At 38.6% G+C, this 23,077-nt stretch overlaps 1 protein-coding gene across 5 annotated transcripts in view; it reads left to right on the forward strand.

Moving 5' to 3' along the window:
- Positions 1 to 23,077, forward strand: part of Eip93f (Ecdysone-induced protein 93F) — a 165,826-nt gene that overhangs the window by 69,614 nt on the left and 73,135 nt on the right. Inside the window, exon 1 of one of the 5 annotated variants that reach the window (XM_070314413.1) lies at positions 20,649 to 20,974. The exons of the other annotated variants lie outside the window; for them this stretch is intronic. The gene's annotated coding sequence lies outside the window, so the exon portion shown is untranslated. Of the gene's footprint in view, positions 1 to 20,648; positions 20,975 to 23,077 lie in introns of those variants that run through there. 5 annotated transcript variants of the gene reach the window in all.

Genomic DNA, 23,077 nt, shown 5'->3' on the forward strand with positions numbered 1-23,077 from the left:
AAAAAATACTTTATTATAGTGTTTTGGAAAGCTCTCGATGTCAGCTACACGAATACTAAATAAAAAATGGAGGTTTCTATTTAAGATTTTAAAGTTGACCTTCACATGACCTTTAAATGATTTTCCAAGGTCAAATCATTGTCACCATCTTATGGCCCCCTTGAAGCCACACAACTTTTGTTCGAAACATTTTTCGATTTAACGCAGTGTTTCTGAGATATTTGAGTGGGTCCTTTAAAATGGGACACCCTGTATATATATATAATATAAATCATATTTTATAAATTTTTTAATAAGCGTAAATGATATAATGCACGATATTGTTCGCTAAAACTCATCTTTCTACGAAATACTTTTTAAAATTTATTAATTTAATATAAATTAATTTATTAATTCATGCACCTTATGCAGCCTGCTTTGCAGATTTATCAAACGTTTTTTTAAGCCCTACTAGCCACTCGTAAACATGCTTTTCCCGCCGGCGATTGAGGTAAAAAGGTCGAAGCAGGATCGATCTGCAATGATATTGTAAATCGTTCTCAGAACCGTTCTCTAGAACAGCTAATGGACCAAGACTCTATTAATATTGATAATGGCGAAAATCAGGCCAATAAGCACGCTCGTGGTATATTACTCGAGTAATTGTAGCGCGCGTTTAGATTGCCTGATATTTACTGTGATGTAGATTTAGTTGGTGCCATCGACCGATTTTTCGCGACGATTTCGTATATCGCGATACTTAGATTCCGATTGACAATAGTAAAAGGTCTCGTGTATTATTTATGATTTTAAATAAATAATAAAAAAATAAATATGTTAATTCATTATAATCTTAATTTAAGGATGTACTAGTGCTAAAACATTCTAACATTGACATTACCATGAAAATTTAATCGATTGTTTCTATTTATTATCTGAACACATGTGTAAAATCTGAAGTCGATTCTCTAATCGGTTCACGAGTTATTCAACTTTTAATTTTACATTGAGTTTTTATCGAGTAGCGGAATATTCCCATTTATATAAATGAAATTTAAAGAAAAACACCATCGCCAATAATCTGAAATTTTGTTTGTCAGTAAATAAAATATTGAGCGACGTTTAAAAAAAAAAACAAATTGATATCGATTCATTAACTCGTTATCGAGTTATTAATAAAAAAAGCAATGCAAAATTTTGAAAATTGGCTATATAGATATATATTATTTATGCATTAAATATTACTAATATAAGCAGTTTTTTTTTGTTTCTTACAATTGGTTTCATGTGAAATTCACGTCCAAAAGATTTTTCGCTGACGATCACAAAATTTGCGAAATGTGCATATATATTCATTTGTAATGCCAAAATATCGTATTAACTGGCATTATTTAACTGGCCTACACACGATACGAATGCATATGGTGCATATCTTAACCCACAGAAACATAGAATTTCATTAATTTCAAATTGAAATAACTTCTTTTGTTTGGGATTGTATAGTCAGTACGTTCTTAAATGTAAGTAGTTGCAAGATAATTGCATTGAAAATTATCGATATACTGTTATCGTTTGGTAATTGATGTGTATTCGGAAGGTAAAGCAATGATCGTAGATAAGATATTGTTTTTGGGAAATGTATATTGTATTTTTCTCGAAATGAAAATATTTGATTCAGTTTTGAGAAATATTATCTTTTCGATATATTTTATACATGTGTTTTATATTTTTTGCTTGCACGTTGCTGAAATATGATTCGCATTCTACAATACATACATTGCACTTACCCATTTGCAATACACATACTGTATTTGGAATTTTGCGTAATTAGATTAAATATGAAGATTTTACAAAATTGTCAAAGCAGCTCTAGTTTGAACATTATTTAAAACAATTGTAGTTAAACAAAATACATGTATTAATTATCGATCTTATATACAGGGTGTTCCCAATTTAAATGACAAAACTTCAGGAGCGTGTAGGGGATCGAAAAGCTAAGACAGAAAGTCCTTTAGAGGTTTGCTCGTTTTTCCTCCATTTTGGAGAAAATCGCAAAAAAAGAAACAAAACAAGTTTTCATTTTTTTAATTTATTTATTTACATTTCATTTATGTTATCATCTATTTAATGCGGATATTGTTCAAAATGTTGCCCTCTTGCAGCAATGCAAGCATTACATCTAGCACTGACCTCATTAATTGCAGCTAGACATTATTCTAGTGATATTTGGTGCACCGCATCTATGATTCGGTCTCTTAATTGCTCTCTTGAATCGATTGACACCGTAAAGGATAACATCAAGCGTTTACATATGTAAGAAACCTTGAAGCAGAAAGTTTATTCGGTGCCAATCAACTCAAGAGAGCAACTGACAATGAGAGATTGAATTTTTGCGATTTTCTCTAAAATGGAGCTAAAATGAGCAAACCTCTAAAGGACTTCTTGTCTTAGTTTCTCGGTCCCCTACACGCTCTTGAAATTTTGCCATTTAAATTGGAGACACCCTGTATATTACGTAACCAAAATCTTGAAAAAATGAAATATTATACAAAAGTGACTTTAAGCGAAATTTTCTCTCTTTCTCTCTGTTGTATAGAGAATTCCTTTATTAAACTTCTCTTATAGAAATATTAAAAATATATCTTCTTCTTTCTCATCTGAAAATCTGTATTTATTATTCAAATCGACAATCGACTGATTGAACTTTTCACGATCGTGCAAATACGTTTGCGAGGCATAAAAAGACGTAAATGTGAAAAGTCGGCGCGCGTGTGTGTAAAAATCAGTCGTAAAATTAAAAATTCAATAACGAAATGATCAGGGCGACGATAAAAAGTAACGCGGTGCGAATTTCAACGTGTTTGCTTTTCGCGAATGCGAAACGACTGTGCGGAACAATTCTCTGCATACTCCCTTATTTCTTACCGCACACACGATATTCACCGGTTCTCGTTATTAAGATCTTATCATCGATGACGTAAACGTCCGTCTGAAAAGCGGCACTGTGAGAGTCGACGACTCTCCACGCCAATTTTACTACTTCTTTGCTCATTTGATTCGCTTTTATAGCGCTATGCGATCGTGAACGGGCGAACCATGCAAGAATCCGACATTATTGCGACATGCGTGACCTCCGACACATTTTGTGTAGAGTCACTTTCGTAACAACTGTGCCCTAGGATTCTATCGTTGCATTAGGAAAGTTCGCGCATGATTCCTTTCAAATTCCTTTCCTCAAGTTATCGCGAAAATTTGTTCTTCAATCAAATACGTACGAAGCTTCGTTCGCGGAAGCTCTTTTGAGCGTTCCTTCGAAACTGGTGCAAAATCTTGGTTGTTGCAGTATCCATTACTTTTACTGCGTATCGCTCTAAATCTCGGACACGTTCTTGTCGGCCAGTCTAAATTGACAATAAGCGCGTTTATGTAAAGCAGGCTGTCTTCCGCGAGATGGAAACGAATAAGAAAAGGCCGAAGTGATAAATCGGTCCGGCCGGAAACTATGATAATTTACTCTCAATGCTGCGCACGTATCGCGCGGCATTATATCGTTATAACGGATATTAAAAATCACTATAACCGAGCAATTGTTATCCTCGGAGCGGAAAATATGCGACGCGAAAAAAAAGCACTTTATGCCCGCTGAAGTAGTATTATTACGTTCTAATAGTATCATGTATCAGAATATTGTTAGGTTAGGTTAAGTGTAATATAGAGAAAAGTTTCATTGGATTTAATAAATTTTGTTGTAACCGAAGAAATATAATGCTTGAAATGGTCCAACCATACTAATGTTTGAAGTAACAGATATGATTCTTTGATTTTCATATAATATATTTATTTATTTTAAATAAAATATTTTTTATAATAAAATATTTTTTTAAATAAAATAAATTTTATTTTTTCTTCAACTTAAACAATTATATTATTCTTTCAAACAATATTCTTCTTTTATTTAAAAAATTCATTATATTGCTTTTACCCATACAGCACCGCAAGATTGCAATAACATTGCAGCAACATTTTTCTGCAAGATTGCAATATTGCAGAAACATTGCGAAATGTTGCTGCAACGTTGTTATGATATTGCAGCAACAGTAAAATGTCCGCCTACAGAAATATTGCAATATAATATTGCAGCAACATAGCAATATAATATATATGCAATAATGCTTTATGTATATTTATCGACATAATATCCTTAACACAAAAAAATAATAAGAAATTAGGCCTATAAGAGTCAGGATCTAGCGTGTATATAGTTTTTCTGTATTAAAATAATAACGAAATTATAAAATGTAAATTTTTCAGTACACATTCGACTTCCTTCAGTGACAAAGAATATCTAAGAGAAATAAGAAAAAACTCAATTTGCAATTGCATAAATTCACAATCTCTTTGTATCCGAAATATTCAGATATCCGGATGCAAAAAGATTGTGGTGAATTTACGCATACAACGAGTTTTCTCACATCTCTCTTGTCTTTATATATCTCAAAATTTATTTATTAAAATCTGAAGTATCTTTTGCATATTAGAAAATTATTATCAAATTTTTGATTTTATATAAGAATGGAAACTATTAAAAGAATTCTTAGTCCAATGTCTGAGCCACTGTATTAGGGTCATATCATACGACTTAAATTAACAAAAATAGTTATTATATCTTTTTAATCTTACTAGCCGCTCTTTGTAAACTTTATATAATCATCATGATTAAAAATTAAATGCGGAATAGATAGCGCAACATGCGCCGCATAGTGGTAAACGAATGAACTAGCGATTATTGAATACTTTTTTTGTAATATTTTCGGAATGTTGCTGTAACATTGCTAAAGTTATATTGTAAAATAATGTCTTTGCAATATTTCTGCAACATTAAACTGCAATATGCAATATTACAATGTTGCAGCAATGTTGTTGCAAGCTTCAGTGCTGTATGGGTAACAATTCAAATAAATCTTAAAGCAAGTTAGATAAAGTTAAATGGCACGTTATCGTATCTTTCTTATCAAATCTTTGAAGCATCTTAGGATCATAGCATATAGAAAAACTTAATTTTACTTATTCGCAATTTCTATCCGAACAACTGAATATCGGACATTTATCTGTCCGATCTTTCAAAAATCAGTTTTATTATCTGAATTCTCTTCTATAGAGATCGTATCAGAAATGAAACTGATAGAAATAGTTGATAAATGTTATTTGCCGCATTTTGCAGGCCTTATTCATTTCTTATGACAGAAATTTGAATACGAGTATAATGAAGTATAGCGCGCCGCGTAGCGGTAAGCGAATAAATTATACCATTCCAAATAATAGTTATTTTTCCGTCAAACAACATGGTTTAATGGAACGAAACTATTAAATTTTTTTTTCAACAAAATAATGTTTCGTATAAAATTATATTTTTGTAACGGAATAAATATAAGTCAAACAAATAGATATATTAAATCTAAAGCAATCTTTTTCTCTGTGTAGAGTCAGATGCAAAGTTTGTAAATATAACTAAATACTTTTTAAGCGTATCGAGAGAGAATTCGTATTTGCGATATAAGATATTATTTAATTGCGGGCAACCATTGCGGGCCACAGTAGCCGCAATGCAAATTTGGCTGTTGCAAATTAGAGTGTTAGCGAATAACATGAATACTCGAATTATTATTGATATGCTCAACTCTTATAATTGAATCGCGTTGTTGTGTGTCAGCGTATATGGCATACACAATACTGTTTCTAAAAACGAATTTTTAAATTTGACATAATTCGAAAAAGACGCGATATCATGTCGTATTAGCGTAGAGCAGCTGTTCTCTCTCGTTTCGCGATATGTGTGAAAAAGAAGATACCAAGCGAATTCAGTATCGCGCGAGAAAAAAAGATCTTTAACAATGTGAAAAAATTTATAATTGGCAGAATATTTAATTTTGAAATCGAATAGCGCCTCGTTAATACGATTAATTTGAACTTAGGAATATTGCGCGCGAATCGTCCTTCCCCCTTTATAGCGTATCTGCATAACGTGTTATGAAAATATCTCGAAATAACGCTTCGCGAAGAGAAACATTTCATTAATCCCACATTTATTTTACGTTTCCCGATTCCGTGATTCTGAAATATATTCATACCATTGTTCCAACATGGTGCTTTACTCTTCTTTTTTTACGATCGTGTAACGATCGTGATCGCTCGGTTATTAACTCTACTAGAGGTCACGGTAAGCCTCTATTGCCTCAGATCAGAAAGTAGCAAAAAATGTTTGTGTAATGCGAGAAATACTCGATATATATTGCAAATAATAATTAAGTAGAGCGTTCTTTTAAACAAGCAGGATACATTTTTTTATGTCGAGAAAAGTAGAATACGATGAAATAAAAGTAACGAAGAGCATTAAGGATGCTTCGGCTGTACGATAGTAGCAAAAAACTATCAAAATTAACAAAAAAACATATTTTTTACGTTTATACTGTTAGAAAAATCAAATAAACAAATCCGGATTACAAAAGGATTTAAATATCACGAAATAATATGATTTTTAATGTTTTCATAAAAGAAAATAGTTGTAATTAATATTTTTCCTGATTTATGACAAAAACTTTTGATCGTGAGTACATCTGAAATCAACTGTAAGAAAAAAAGAAAAAAAAAACGAGTAATATGTAGAAAAAAAGAGAAAGCGAGAGACATAATATTTTTCTACAAGTTTTGCACATATAATTATTAGTTTTCTTAATATATGAAAAACCTTGTAATATATGTTAAATTCTTAATATGTGAAAATTTTTATTTTGTTGGCAATACTTTTTCCTTGTCAAATTTTTCAACAAGTGCTACAATACGCGATTTTCTATAAAAAAATCGACTACTAACTTTAAACTTAAATAATTTCCAAACTGTATAGAGAATTGTGCTCAGGTTTTGCACTGTTACTACGAAGAAGAAACAGTAGAACAGTTTATGAAATTTTCATACCTTCGTCAATGCTTTGACATATGACACATACATCCTTAAATAAATATGAAGGCGAACGATTTATAAATTCTCATCGATCTTTCTAATAGTATGACGGAAATTTGGAACGCGGAAACGAGTACCGCGAATATCCGGAAACGCAACAGGCCTGCGGGACGAGAACCGAACGATTTTACGGCTCGGTAAAGGCTTTGTCTATCGACCGCCAAGTCGACCATAAGCTGCTCGACAAACTTTGTCGTGACTAATTCCAAACGTACTCGTCGCCGCATATATCCAATCTGGCTCGGCTCGATGCAACGCGAAACCGCATCGCTCTTGTGTTTTCCAGCTCGCGATTCCAGACGTTACGCACACCGAGACATTGATTACGCGCGCCTCTTGTCGTCGTCGTCATCGTGACGCGAGTGGCCGTATTCGAGTGTACATACGCGCGTAGTGTGCGCGCAAATACATGCTTTGCGGTGCGATCCGAAAGCCGTATCGCTCCTCACGCGTGTATGCGTATGCGAAGGAAAACGGTTAGAAAGAAGGAGAAAAAGAAAGAGGGGGAGAGAGAGAGAGAGAAACAGACCAGAGGTTCCCCATGTTTTCGCGTCGGGCAGTACATGCACGCAAGTGCATTTCGACCGACGACGGACGGAGTTGACAGGAGCGTCCCCATTTTCTCTCCTCCTCTAGTTCGGCTATCCACATCGACTAACATAAGTTTACGTAATCGCACGAAACCTGTCAGCCGACATTTCGGCGCTAACCAATGGCATAACCGATGCGGCCGTTCTCTCTCTCTCTCTCTCTCTCTCTCTCTCTCTCTCTCTCTGTCTCTTTCTGTCACTCGGCAACTTATCGCGCCGGTCTTCCTCCCCCTCCTGCCATCCTTACTCCCCCCCCCCCTCGCGTCGCGGATTAGTCGGACGGCGATCGGAAACCGCAAGGGCAGACTTTTGTCGCCTCCTCGTCCGGAAGCCTTTTTGCCGCCACTACCTCGCGAAAATCAACGTTCCTCGACTGATCGATCGTCGCCGACGCGCCACTGAACCAGATGCGAGCGGTGATCGATCGCGATTCGAGGAATTGTGCGCGCGCGAAATGTCAGCGATGCGGCCGTCTCGAAACTAAACCGCGCCATTTTTCACGCACATTAATTATGTTCGATATTATTACACCACTTTTATGTAGCGCTATAATCGGCACCGATCGAAAAATAAATGCACTTTTGATATTTAATTTGATCTTTCATTCATGAATTTGCTCCAGATCCATTTTCTATATTAAGTGTGTCAGTTGTTTAAATCAGAAAGTGTATCTTAATTAGGATATATATTGAATGAAGAAATACATATATGCTTGTCTTAATCAAAATTTTGAGAGGAAGGTAATTTTCAGAATACTAGATTGCATGTTCGAAAATAAACTGAAACTTGATTCTTTTTTTTATTGCGAAAGTATACCTGTCTCTTTTATACTCATAGGAAGCTATTGATTATCTTATGGTCTTTAATGTACGGAATATCAGGCAGCCAACCACCAACGGAATTTAATGATCGAATTCAGTTGGAATATAAACTTGACTCGCGTGTGCGATTTACGCAACTACAAAGCATTTGCTCCTCGAGTGTAAGTTAATTAACTGTGAATTTTGCGATTCGCTATCTCTTTTTTTAAATTGCACGCATGTCTATCAAGTAACGGAAGCAAGGTTAATTTAAAGGTTAATTAAAATTTGCCCCAGTCGTACAAGTGCAATGGATCTTCATGTACAAGGAATCACATCGCTATAAAAGAAATCCACATTAGTATCTTGTAACGAATAAACACTTGCAAGATATTAAATTCACACACTCACACACAAATCGGGATGAGAAACTTAGATTTTCAAAATTATACCGGGATAAAATGGACGGGAGGTGGATAGGGAGCTTGAACATCTTTGTCCGTGTAAGATGCATTTTTAGAAACTCATTCTGCAACGTATCATTTTTCTGTGATAAAGAATAGTCTCCCTCGCGTGAAATTTTCCTCACTCTTGATTTTCCTCCTTTTATATCCATCCTTAATCTTCTCTTCCTTTTCATGCGTTTTGTGTAGTTTGTCACAACTTGATTACGCGACACGATAGATGGCGGTATTACAAACAGCGCGAATTAAAAATTAAGCATTCGATTTAATGAGACAAGAGTATAGGCGATTTTATTGAAGCATTTTTTACATTATTTGAAATATATTCTCTTACACGGGAAAAAAATGAGCTGCCTTAGCTAAAAACTGCGTGTGGTAACTAGATTTCAGTCGTAATATATGGACAGTGAACATCTTAGCTGTGACACCTATTTATTAGGTGCAACAGTGAACATCTCAGCTGTGACACCTATTTATTAGGTGCAACAGTGAACATCTCAGCTGTGATACCTATTTATTAGGCGCAACAATGAACATCTTAGCTGTGATACCTATTTCTTAAATGCAACAGTGAACATCTTAACTGTGATACCTATTTCTTAAATGCAACAGTGAACATCTTAGCTGTCATACCTATTTATTAGGTGCAACAGTGAACATCTTAGCTGTCATACCTATTTATTAGGTGCAACGGCAAACCGTTTTGCTACAGTTTAGAAATTTATTTTGCAAACCATGATTAGCTATGGTAGCGAAAATTTTTTTTTTCCGTGTACGATAATTATGAAAGCAAAAAGTTGTTTATTGCAAATGAATGCTCTAATATACAGGGTGTTTCAGAAATACTTCAACAAACTTTGGGGGTGAGTTATCCACACAAAAACTAGAAAAAATGTTATATAAACATATGTCTGGAATTGCCTAGTTTATGAGTTATAATCGAAAGATTACATTCAAATCAGTACCATGGTCTGATCTAAATCCATTAAATTTTTATTTGTGGGGACACTTAAAAGCCCTAATTTATGCAGTTGAAATTATAAATGAAGAGAAGCTTTATCAATGCATCGTAGATGCCTGCGAAACCATTCGCAATTGTTATGGGATCTTTGAAAGAGTGCGACAGTCAATGATCCGACGTGCATTGAAGTAGATGGAGGACATTTTGAGCATTCGTTATGAATTGTGAGTAGATAAACAATTGAACTGAAGATATATCACATCGGTCATATGTCATTATATTCAGTGACGGGTATATTCTATCAGTTTTTATCGTTGATATCTTTCGATTATAACTTATAAATCAAGCACTTCCGGACATATGTTTATATGACATTTTTTTTCTTATTTTTATATGGGAAACTTATCCCCAAAGTTTGTTGAAATATTTCTGAAACACCTTGTATACATATACACAGTTGTTTATATTTTTGAAAGAGCACGATTTTTTCATCATTAAATAAAAGCGAAAGAATTCAATTCGTTTCTCTCTTTTTTTATCTATCAACTGTACGCGAATTTTGCGCCGCTCCCGGGTCACTGTACAAATTTGGCGTTTCATCGACGACGAAACGGCCCCGTCATAGCCGCGGATGTCGATATACATATACATATATAGCGACCATAGCTACGTTGGAGTCAACAAGTTGTTCACAGGCGGACCAACCCCTTTCCTCAACTAAATTCCACTTCCTATAATTATTAGACGTCATGTATCGCGCCGCTGCCGACCAATTTATAGCGGGGTTGACGCCGTTGCATCGTAACCTCCGGCCGGCCAGAGTGTTGATTTTCGTGGCTCGTTTCAATTTTGCATTCCCTGCCTTCTCCACGTGATTCCGTCTATCCGGTGGATCGCGCGTGCTATCCGTTCGAATAGTTCGAAACTCGCGCCGCGCGCTTCCATTGTTTCGCGCTCGAATTTTCGTATACGCGCAGTACGCGCGTTACGGATACTCGATGTGATTTATCCGGCCAATGTTAAACGATATCGTGCGTTTTTTCAATAGACGATAGGAGAACGAGCAATCCAAATCTCGATTACTGTCGAGGTTTCTATTTTGTGGTATAACTCGCGAAATCAAAAGAAACGAACCGCACTTGACCGCGCGAGTCAAGTCAATTTTTAAATAATTATAAATTGCGGATGAGAAAAAAGTATCTCGCCTCGAATGGGCAAAGCGCACTTTTCGTGAAGGTAAAAAGCTGTAGAATTAATTTAATAAGACTTAATTGAATTAATTTCACGAGGATTATAGAGTGAACTGATTTCCCGGGGAGTTTTGCCGCAAGCGGATGATTCGTATGAATTCGGATGAATCGTTAAGGTACACACGTACGACGCCCGTATGTAAGGAAGTCACAGTGAGAGCGCACCGGGAAAACGTACCGTCGATACGTTTCTTTATACACCTATACGCCAGGTCAACGCCCTTTCACCTCCCGACGAGGCGGCGGAGGAAATATTAATTTCAAGATTTTTTGTCGACCTTTTCCTCGCTCCACCCTGGCCCCCTTCTTCTTTCCCTTCGACTCCCACTCCCACAATCCCGATACCGACAAAAGCGGAAGCGAGGAAGAGCTCGCGGTTGGTCGGCCGGGGCATTAATTTGCAAAGTCGTAAACAAGACGGCGCGCTGTCGATACTTTTAATAAAATGCCAGCAATTAAATTGTGCGGGGACCAGTAATGGTCGGACGGCCGTGACGAGGGGGAGGAGAAGGAGGAGAACGGAAACGGGGGCGCGAGGGAACGTTCGCGGGAGAGAGGGGGGGGTGGGTGGTCGAGCGAGAGCGGTCGGGTGAAAGGTAATATCGAACTCGTATTTTAGGTGGACGGTGATAGGAAGAGTGGAAGAGGAGGAGAGAAAGAGGAAGCGGACGGAGGATGAGAGTGGGTGGTACGGGTGGCAAAGGCGAGCGGAGGAATCGAAGCCCTCTGACGATGGCGGGGGGGGGGGGGACGGGGGCTGAGTGGGTGGGGTCGGGCAACGGGGAAAGAAACAAAAAGGAACTCGCGGGAACAAAAAGAAAGCCGCGTCTTTGGGGGGTAGTGGTAGTTAACCCCCACCCTCGCGTACGGTCCGCGACAACCCTCCCACCTTGTGCCCTCTCTTTTCGTCGCCCACACCCCTTCCCTCACTTCGTCCCTCCGCCTTTCCAGCCTCCTCGTCCCATTTTCCTCTTCCTCCTGGTTCTCGTCTTCTCTCCGGCTGGTCTCCCCCTCTTCTTTCGTCTATATCTCCTCGTTTCTGAAATTTTTGAATATCCGATCAATAGGTAGCCGCTCGCGCTGGGAAAAAACCCTGGGTGGGGGGACACGAGATGAGTACCGTCGGAACCGCCGTCTCTTCCTTCCCCTCCCCCTCCCTCACGACCCCCTGCCCCTCTGCCACCCTTCCACCCCCCAATCGCTCCTCTATCCGCGTTGTTTCAGACAAGGTTTATCCGTATTTCATCGCGAACCCACGGGCGGCCGATGGCACAGCAGCGTGTCTTCGAATTAATTATTCGATATCCGCTCGTCGCGCTTCGCGCGTTCGTTTTTGCATTCGGAAATGCTCAAACGCTCGATCGCTCGCGAGGATAACCTTACCGTTATGGGGGACGTGGGGGGGGGGGGAAGGGAGAGGAGAGTTGAATGCGTTACATAATTACTCGTTACTTAACCCGCGCGGGAATATGCGCGATTTCGCTTTAACGTCTACGAGGGAAATGTACGATGTTAAAGAAAGAAAAAAATAAATAAAAATAAAAATAAATATAAAATGTATATACGTGCAAAAATATATATTAATCTTCTCTTCGAAATATCATCGAAGCGAATCGTAGAGGATAGTTGAAACGACGCGCGTCGAGTTATTCGATAAATTATTACGACGGCGCTCTCGAGTTTCAATTTTGTCATCCACCCCCTCCGAACTCTCTCGGATACTGAGGGCTGAGATCTTATTCAATTACGTCGCGCGATTCGCGGATTAAATGAGTCAAATTTCGTCTGTCCTACACTGTCTCACGACACCTGTGGAACTTGCGAGTATCGATCCGCGCAATCAGCCATCGGTGTCTTTACTCTCCGCACACACACACACACACACATAGACACACACATACACACACATACCCGTTCGGTACTTTGTACCGCGCGATTTCTTCGGGGCGGGTTGCACGCGAGAACATTATTCATGAGACTCTCGGTAAGTTGGCGTATATGCAATACGCTCAGAATATACCGGGCGAGGACGAGTGTGTCTCAAAGAAAGAGAGAGGAAGAGAGTGAGAGAGAGAGAGAGAGAGAGAGAGCCGCGAATCCGATCGCGCGGTTATTGCGCTTGCACGTTTTCGCACCCCTTCCCCTCTCCTCGCGGAACGGAATTTCCCCCTTACGCCGGCGAATATTATTCATAAGAATGCGAAGTTCTCGGCCTGTGTCTCGAGAAACGACGCGCGAATATCGAAGTAACCACCTGTCACGCTTCCGAGATCGGGCTCTAGAGTTACTCGGGGTCCTCTACGTCGCGCGTTTCACGACGTAGACAATATAATTCCACCGCGCGATCGTTCGATCAATTCGCGGCTATAATCAAAATGCGCCGCGGATCATGAAAGTATTGCTGCTTGGCTGGTCGGCTGGTTGGCTAGCTTTTCGTGGGACAGATACCACCACAGCCGGGAAATCCAGTGTGTATATCCCGTGACTGAAACCGCGGGCCGTTTCCGCGAATACCACTGCTTATATATATATATATATATATATATATATATTGTATATATAAATATGGTAATCGATCGCGTAATGCTTTTCACCTTTGCATAGTTTAGTATAGGGGCTAATGATACGCCATTCGCATCGAATCATTTCTTTCTTTCTTTCTTTCTTTCTTTTTTTTTTTTTTAAGCTAAACTGTAGAAAATATAAGCTGTTTAAAACAAAAATAGAATATGAAAGACGGTAATTATTGTGTATCGAGAATATATATGGTATGTATCACAGACGAAGGCTGTGCGAATTATCGCGAGGATCCAAATAATAAGCGAGACTTTTGACAAGTACTCTACGGAACGTATCCGAGGCTCGTCTTTCTTGCCAATGTCCCGACGAGACATAAGATGTGCGGTGAGCAAAGAAAACGGCGTGTCTCAGACCCTGCCGATATTCGCGCGCAAGTGCGCATTTTCATTTGCCAAAAACGCTATAAGGGGAGCTTCACGATGGAGCGAGTGCATCGAGAGAGAGAGAGAGAGAGAGAGAGAGTGTAGCGACGCGTCGGATCCGGGGGAGGGAACGCGACGCTTTTCATCGGTCCGCCATCCAGTCGTCTTCTTCGCGATGGGATTCACGTCGTTGTAGAAAAGAGCGAGAGGGGAAAGGGGGATGGGGGGGGGAGGTAATGGAGAGAGGGGTGCGGGGGAATACGCTCCTATTTCGGAGCGTTTCATAATTGAGACCGCGCGTGGAGGCGGCGAGAGCGAGGGATCAATAGCATTCTTTTTTTCGGGGTAGGAACCCAGACGCGCGTACGTGTTCCGTGATGTAGGGGCCGCGGGGGTGGGGGGGGTGTTGTGGGAAAGGGATGCGACAGGAGCAGACGAGAGACGAGGGGAATGATGGGGGGTTGGGGTTGGGGTTGGGGGGTGGGGGAGGGGGAGGGAACGAAGGGGTTCGCCGCTCGTGCGACACGTCAACGTGCGTGGCGCGACTCTCGTATATAGCGACAACGACGTGCGAAGAGGGTGCGCGCGTATAGACAGGGTAGGGACGACGCGGGATTCGGGACACGCGGGGGGGGGGGGGTCGCTCAGGGTGGGCTTGCTTTTCGACAAAGAGGCGACGACGTTTTTTTATAATTGCGTTTTTAATTTGATGGATTCTTTGATGCGTTTCGTCGTCCTCTCCCCCGCGGCAAGGGAGTTAACGGGCAAAGGAGCGACAGAGAAAGAGAGAGAGAGAGAGAGAGAGAGAGAGAGAGAGAGAGAGAGAGAGGAAGCGGAGGAGGGGGAGAGAGAGAGAGAGAGAATGTGTGGAGATCTCGCGCGCATGGTTGTGTGCACGCGCGTGCGGACGAGCGTAAAAGAGGGTGGTGGGCGAGAGGGTGGCGACCGAGACATACGACGAGAGAAGCTACGAGAGCTTTTCCCGTGCTCGGCACACCCCGACACCATCCCTTCGTCTCACCCTGTCTCTCTCTCTCTCTTTCTCTCTCTTCCTCTGTCCCTCCCTGCCGCTCTTTCGCAATCTGTGCGACGCGCACATCTTTACCTCTCCGTAGTACTGTCGCTGGCCGAGAAACGGTTTTCCTCTGTGCTCGAGCATACGAGACCGACGTCGGTCATTGTCCGTCGAATTTTCTCTACTGCGTCTCCCTTAAAAAAAAAAAAAAAAAAAAAAGCCCATTTTAAAAACGCTGATTAGAAAAAAAGCCCGACCTTCTTAAATTTACAATCAGATTAGGCTTCTATAATTGTCTCGATTTTTTCGCTATCTTTAGCACGTTTATATGTTGGATAAAAATTACTCGACAAGTTTTGAGATACTTTTCAATTGCATAACTATTTCTTGTAGACAAGATTCACGCGACACAAATCTTTGAAGTCTCGATTCATGTGAAATCTAAAACTTTTTATTTTTATGTCGGTTAATTTATCTGAAAAACTGAACTTGTAAATATAAAAGATTTTTGCAATTAGCACTCTTTTGTAACATAATTTATTTAATCAGAATAAGGAGCGTATATATATATACAGGGTGTCCCCAATTTAAATGGCAAAACTTGAAGAGCGTGTTGGGGACCGAAAAGCTAGAAAACCCTTTAGAGGTTTGCTCGTTTTTGCTCCATTTCGGAGAAAATCACAAAAAAAGAAACAAAACAAGTTTTCGTTTTTTTAACTAATTTATTTACATTTTATTTACGTTATCATTTATTTAATGCAGATATTGTTCAAAATGTTGCCCTCTTGCAGCAATGCAAGCATTACATCTAGCACTGACCTCATTAATTGCAGCTAGACATTGTTCTAGTGATATTTGGTGCACTGCATCTATGATTCGGTCTCTTAATCGCTCTCTTGAATCGATTGGCACCGTAAAGAATAACATCAAGCGTTTACATATGTAAGGAACCTTGAAGCAGAAAGTTTATTCGGTGCCAATCAACTCAAGAGAGCAACTGACAACGAGAGATTGAATTTTTGCGATTTTCTCTAAAATGGAGCAAAAACGAGCAAACCTCTAAAGGAACTTCTTGTCTTAGTTTCTCGATCCCCTACACGCTCTTAAAGTTTTGCTATTTAAATTTTGGACACCCTGTATATACAATGGAGAGATTTGTGTTTCAGTCTCTTATCGAAGAAATAATTATATTACAAAAAGATATTGGATGTGTGTTTTAACATATTTCTGTGCTCTTTTAAGTTCGAAATAACTTTGTTGCGTTACATAGTCATTAATATAATGTATCCACGCATTTACGGAATGTTATGAAGCTAATTACACTTACCGCGGGAGATTTATAAAATCTCGTGAAAAGTTATAACAATATCATATTATATCATTTAACGATATGAAAATGTGAGAGATACGTGTTATAAAAAAATATATATACATTTGGTAGAAATAATGATTTTATATTCCGAAAAATTAATACGGCACAAAAAAAGCTACTAAATCGCGCAATTAGCGCAATATACGATAGCTTAATAATAATCTCATTGACGCGAGTCCGAGCTGCTCCGTGTTGTGCGATTTTTCTCGTCAAATCATAATTAATTTCATCCAATGTCCCATTATCCCATGTGATGGCGCGTGCGTTTGTGTATTTTGCCGAACGACCGACGTACGCACATGTCTATTCTCGCTCGTTTTCAAATTCTCTCGGATCGCGGCGGCAAGCGAGCGTGCGGGTGAAACGAAGCGATTTTTATTGCATTTCGCAACTCGGTACCGCGGCTGGAAATTGCGCCCAAACATTTTGTTTTATAGTGGTTTCATCGTCCCTCTTCCATTACTCTTTCCTCTTCTCACCCCTCGTTCTTGTTCTCTTGCTCTTTTCTCTCGTTTCCCCTTTCTCTTTCTCTCTCTCTCTCTCTCTCTCTCTCTCTCTCTCTCTCTCTCTCTTTCTCTCTCTCTGTCACGAGAGAGAGCAAGCAACGCCTAAATGTCCACATCGCCGTATGACTTGCGCGATACATTTCGCGATGTTTTTATATTCGCGCTCCAACAAATAATTTGCTTCCCTTCCCCTATCGCAACCCTTGTCATCGCGCGCTTTGCGATTGATTCGAAAATTGATACAATTATATCGCGGCGGCGACGACTTTTTATCCATTAACGATTTGAGCACGTGTCGTGCATTTTCACACGGGATTTAAATAAATAAAATCCGGTCCGTTGATATTCGCTTATCATTAGCGGCGATTCTTGGCTCGAAGCGTCCGCCTATGATCGTATGCGGCGATTCGTCAATACCGAAAGTATCGATCTCGTGTTTTATGCGCTCGCGGATAAATGGAATCGAATATCGGATCGTTTCGGCCAATCGTCGTTTCCTTCCTAAAATGCGATTTCGATTGTATGAAACTAATACGGGATAATTATCAATAATTACAAGAGCGATATCTGCTGGCAAGCCTTTCCTCTATGAAAACAATCGACGGTTAATGTTACGTAACGCGTATATTCGTTTATTTAAAATATACACGAGCACCTCGATATTTAATTTGTACTATGAGACGCTCGTCAATCAAAAACTTGCCAATATCCACGAGTTTGTATGTATTGGTAAATTTATCCGCAATTTTCCATATCCGTAACACCGTACCGTCCGGCGTTACGGAGGATATCGCGTTAAAATCGTTGCGTATTAATTTATCGCTGATTTCGTTTTTACTCTGAAAACAAGCCCGAGCGTAGATCGCCATTAAATTGTCATAAAAGTATCGATTGAATTTTAACGACGTGCCCGCGCGCTGCGTTTTCATATCATCGTGAACGTTATCTTCCAAGCTTGTTTACAACATATCAATAATAATACCAATACCCCGCTGCAACAATTTTCTTTTAAATCTATTTAGGAAGCAAGCCTTCCATAGAAAAACTAATAAACTTGGATATAAACATCTACAACGCTCTGACACAGTGCAGCGTACTCTTCGACAATAGTTTTAAAGTCTTTTACTTTTACAAATCCTTCCGAGTTCTTTTTTTTTTTTTTGTTACAAGGAGAAAAGAATACTACAATTTTATAATGATTTAAGTATGTATATATGTATAGGGAATTTGGTGTCGAAATCTGGTTTTTTTTTTTTTTTAAGTGATATTTATAAAATTAAATCGCGCACAAGAGAAAAGATGATTTCTTATTCATGTCTATAATTTATATTAAAATAAATATTCCCCACAATTTACAGTCGCGTTAAGAACAAAATAAAGATAAGTCTTTGTTATCAACTCGTATATCATTAAGGATGTATATGTCATATGTTAAAACATTGACAAAAGCATGAAAATTTCGTAGACTGCTCTACTATTTCTTCGGGATATCTGTGCAAGATCTAAGCACAATTCACTTAACGGTTTGGAAATTATTTAAGTTCAAAGTTAGTATTGAGTCTTATGGAAAATCGCATATTGTAGCACTTGTTGACAAATGTAACAAAAAAAAAACATTGTCAACGAAATAAAAATTTTCACATATATTAAAAAGAACTGTAATAAATATTTGTACAAAAACTTGATTTAAATCCATTTACTCGTTTAAAAGTTATTTAGTTAAAATTGTAGAAAAATATTATTTCTCTCTCTCTCTCTCTCTCTCTCTCTCTCTCTTTGCAAATTACTCTTTTTTTTTTTTTTTGGTTCTTGCACTTATTTTCAGGGAGTATTCACGATTAAAAATTTTTGTCATAAATTAAGGAAAATATTAATTGCAATATTTTTTTTTTACAAAGATTAAAAACCATATTATTTTCTGATACTTTCATTCTTTTTATAATCAGGATTTATTTATTAAATTTTTTTAACAGTATAAACATAAGAAACATGTTTTTTTTCTAAATTTTGACATTTTTTTGCTATTATTATATAATCAAAACATCCTTAAGAATGAAGGGATTTTTATGATGTTGATATTATAAATTTTATACATTCTCTAAAAAATGTAGCAGATGCCAAATGTGGCTAGCAGAGAATTCACATGATCGCATGTGTACAACGCTTTCGTACGAGACTAAATCTCGCACCGCGCGTCATGCGGGGAAGAAAGTGGCGTCTGAAGTGTTAGGGACGTATCCCTTTTAATGTCGCGGCGCGCCAGTATTCCTATATAAGAATCGACCTAGAGTTAGTAGTTTGCAAGAATGAAGAAGAAAGGGTTGGAAGAAGAAAGAATTCGCTAGAAAGGCTGGAGGGAACGGAAAGTAGGAGCCTAAATTTACTAGACACCCAAAGTATAATCGTGCAAGTATATATATATAGAAGAAGAGGAGGGAGTGAATAACAGAGAAAGAAAGAGAGAGGATATCAGAGCTCGGGAGTAGGTCGGAGGATTGGCGGCGGTTTGGGGTGGCAAAAGGAGGACAGAGGGTGGTGATGGTAGCCGAGGATGAAAGGAGGTGAGGGACGAGGAACGAACTGTTGCTTCCCGAGAGCCGAGAGCCGTGCCACGTTGAGTTGCTTCCAGAGTGCAGGATTCTCGAGGGTCTCGAAACAGGATTTAAGCCTCTTTACCATCCGCGAAGGCTATCGTTTCCTAATATTCCATGGCAATTTTCCACAAGACATTGCTCAGCTGCATATAATAATCCCGTGTCGGCCAAGTTCTAATTTTTTCTTTAATTTACGAGGGAATTGCGATGTAAAACTCTGTTAGATCGATAATTTTAAATCAAGATTTCCGTTCGACTTGGCCTGATTACTTTGTGATTTATATAATTGATCATTGTCGACTGCACAATGCACGATTACTGAAAACATAAAATTATATAAGATTGAAGTTACATTGATTGTATTTTCATAGAGTTCTATATGTAAACATGTAAAATTATACAAAATTATTGTACAAAAGCAAAGTTCTCTCTCTCAATACATCGTTCTATCCTTCTTAGTACGATTCTAGATTTTAGGGCTGGTGATTTTGAAGCCTTTAAAGGCTTCGACATTCAAAGCTTCGTAGGTTCCAAGGTTCGAAGCTTCGTACTTTTGAACCTTCGTAGGTTCCAAGGTTCGAAGCTTCGTACTTTTGAAGTTTCGTAGGTTCCAAGATTCGAAGCTTCGTACTTTTGAAGCTTCGTAGGTTCCAAAGTTTGAAGCTTCGTACTTTTGAACCTTCGTAGGTTCCAAGGTTCGAAGCTTCGTAGGTTCCAAGATTCGAAGCTTCGTACTTTTGAAGCTTCGTAGGTTCCAAAGTTCGAAGCTTCGTACTTTTGAGGCTTCGTAGGTTCCAAGGTTCGAAGCTTGGTACTTTTGAAGCTTCAAACCTTTGAAATTTTAATACTTTGATCTTCGAAGCTTCGAAGAATCAAAATGATACAATTATTAGTTGAATATAATAGTAATAATATTGCGATTACTATCGAGGTACACATTTATAAAATTATATGATAGAATCCTAATAAAATTTCTACTCTTGCAATAACTAATGTTGAATAATTACATCTTTTTTAGCAGATAAAATAATTAATTCCATTTATTTACAATATTTCTAGCGTTCTCTGAATGAATTTGCCATTCGAATATATTCTTTGAAGCTTCGAAGTTGTCAAAAGTAACAGCCCTAATAGATTCTATGTGGTCCGCAAAAAAGTATAAATAACTCATTCCTAATTTGAAGATTGAAACATGTGGTGCAAGCTCGCTGTAAGCGGATGCAAACAGACAATCGACTACGTGCGATAGGGAAAGCTATGTGAAGTGAAACAGGCGAGGCAAAGGGACAACACTGACATCAACCAGCAGTCGGTCAATTACTATGAACTATCCGGACGATTCTCTATTACTCAAGAGAGTAACAGAGTAAGAAAGAAGAGACAAATGCGAAGGAGGGGGAGAGTGTAACCTTCTCTTCTGCTCCATGCCACTGACCTGGGATTCTCTTTCTCTGTGAGCGATACGCATCGTGTTGAGAAACTCCGTAAGATATCTGTCGTGTACGACGTTACATTTTCTTAAAGAAGATAGTCACGCGTCTCTCTGTAGAGCGTACACACAAACGTACATGGAGAAAGATATCAAAATTTAAATATCGAGATACTTACATTTTGTCGCCATACATGCGAGACAATTTATTCGGATTCATCTATTTATCCTTAATCCTTACTCCGTACTGGTGGGTCATTTTTGTTCATGCAATTTCTAATAGTATATGGTTATATTTGCGATAACAATATATTTAAGCCACATATTTTTCAAATTTATTATTCTAGTGTTTATTTAGAAGGATCAAAAAAGTATGTATATAAATTTCTTCAGATTTTTTAAAACACTTATCCGTTGACAAATTATGTCGAACATAATTGACCCACCTGTACGGTTTGAGAGTGCCAAAAATAACAGTACGTAGTGAAAGTTAATCCAATAAATTGTTTTTTGAAAGAAAAGAATTAATTGCGAATTTTTTAATAATTTATAACCTTTTCTGCTATATTAATCGGATTCCAAATGACAAAAAGTGTCTGAGCAAGACAGTTTGCGAAATGGCAATCGCCATCTCGCGAAGACCTTATCTAGCGCCTGTCGCGATCGCTGCGCGGAATAGAATGTATCTCTCATCGTGGAAAATCGATTCGAAACCTCGGGATCCTGGTTCAATTGGTCTTCTTTCGATATCGTCCCGGACGAGATTCTTATCGGCGATGCTACGACGGTTCTGCCTTTGGCAACAAGTTGCGCCAGTGACCCCGGTCCCGGCTATAGAATGCCTTTGTAAATACTCGCTGCTCTCGTGCCTCTTAGAAATCCTTTGAGATTTTCTCGCGAAGCTGCGCATCGCAGCAATATTGCGAGTGTACCGTGCGCGCAACTTTAGTGCCACGATATTTATTCCGGTGATGCAACAGCGTCCTCGTTGTATTTGCAATATTAACGACCAGCGTTGTTGCACCAACGTGGTTAACTTTAGCTAAATAAATTTTTCTTCTACGTCTATGTTGCAGAAGATAACTCTATAATCTGTAGAAAGAGAGAGATTCGTATTATTAACTCACAGATAAATGTAACCTGAAATTAATTGCAGGTTTATATAATCGAAAAAGAAAAAAATTTGAATTACGTAAAATTACATATTGTAATCTTTATTTATGAGTTAAAGTCTAGGTCGAAGTTTAAAGCGAACGGAATCGATCCGAAAAGCTTTAAGTGCGACAACGATGTAGATTTGTAACTGAAAATATTTATAAGAAAACATGAACGTGAGAGCAAAATTGTCGCTTGTAAGAAAAGCTTTCTATTTTACTCGCGAAAGAAAGTAAAGAGTGACTTTAATCGAAATAAAAATCGGATTTATTTATATCTTCTCGCAATTTACATGATTCGTATACGCATCAAAGATTTATGAAAATACAATCTTTGTATATAGTTAATTAAAAATGATCACGTATCGTAAAGTGATTGATGATGCACACATATGAATACGCAATAACGTTATAAACAAAAGCTCAGACACGCGAATAAGTTTAAATGAAGTGACACACATAGATTGTCTGTTATCGATCGGCAAATATATATATATATACCTACAATCCTTTGTACGTAACTTATATAGAGCTTCACTTAGATGGCATGCAGTAAGTGCAAATAAATAGCAACAGGAGGGTAAAACACCTCGTGTCGGCTATTGAGAGTCTGAACTAATCCGCATAATATCGCTCGTTTCGCGAAGCTCTCCGCGCTTCCTCGTGTAACAAAGGCTAAAAGGGGTAAGTGGGCTTTGCTAATGGCGCGAGGGTTCGCCAAAGCCGACCGACCTCACCCCTCTTGCTCGACATATTCCGCCTGATAACCGTCATCTTTTTCTTCCCGCGAGCTTTCGTCGCGACGTATCGCATCAAATAGGCGAGATGGATTTGTAGTAGTGAATGCGGGCGCGGGAGGGGAGGGGAGAGGGGACAGGTCGGAGGAATACATTCGAGAATACCACTCTAGACTGAATCTTAGTTTACTAAGGTATCCTAGTTATATCGCAGATTTCATAAATTAACACTGAAATGCATATGTAGCGCAGAATCTACGAGGAAAG

This window comes from Polyergus mexicanus, unplaced genomic scaffold, assembly GCF_030449975.1.
Source record: "Polyergus mexicanus isolate NDT 795.1 unplaced genomic scaffold, iyPolMexi1.0 SCAF_27, whole genome shotgun sequence".
NCBI classification, from domain to species: domain Eukaryota; kingdom Metazoa; phylum Arthropoda; class Insecta; order Hymenoptera; family Formicidae; genus Polyergus; species Polyergus mexicanus.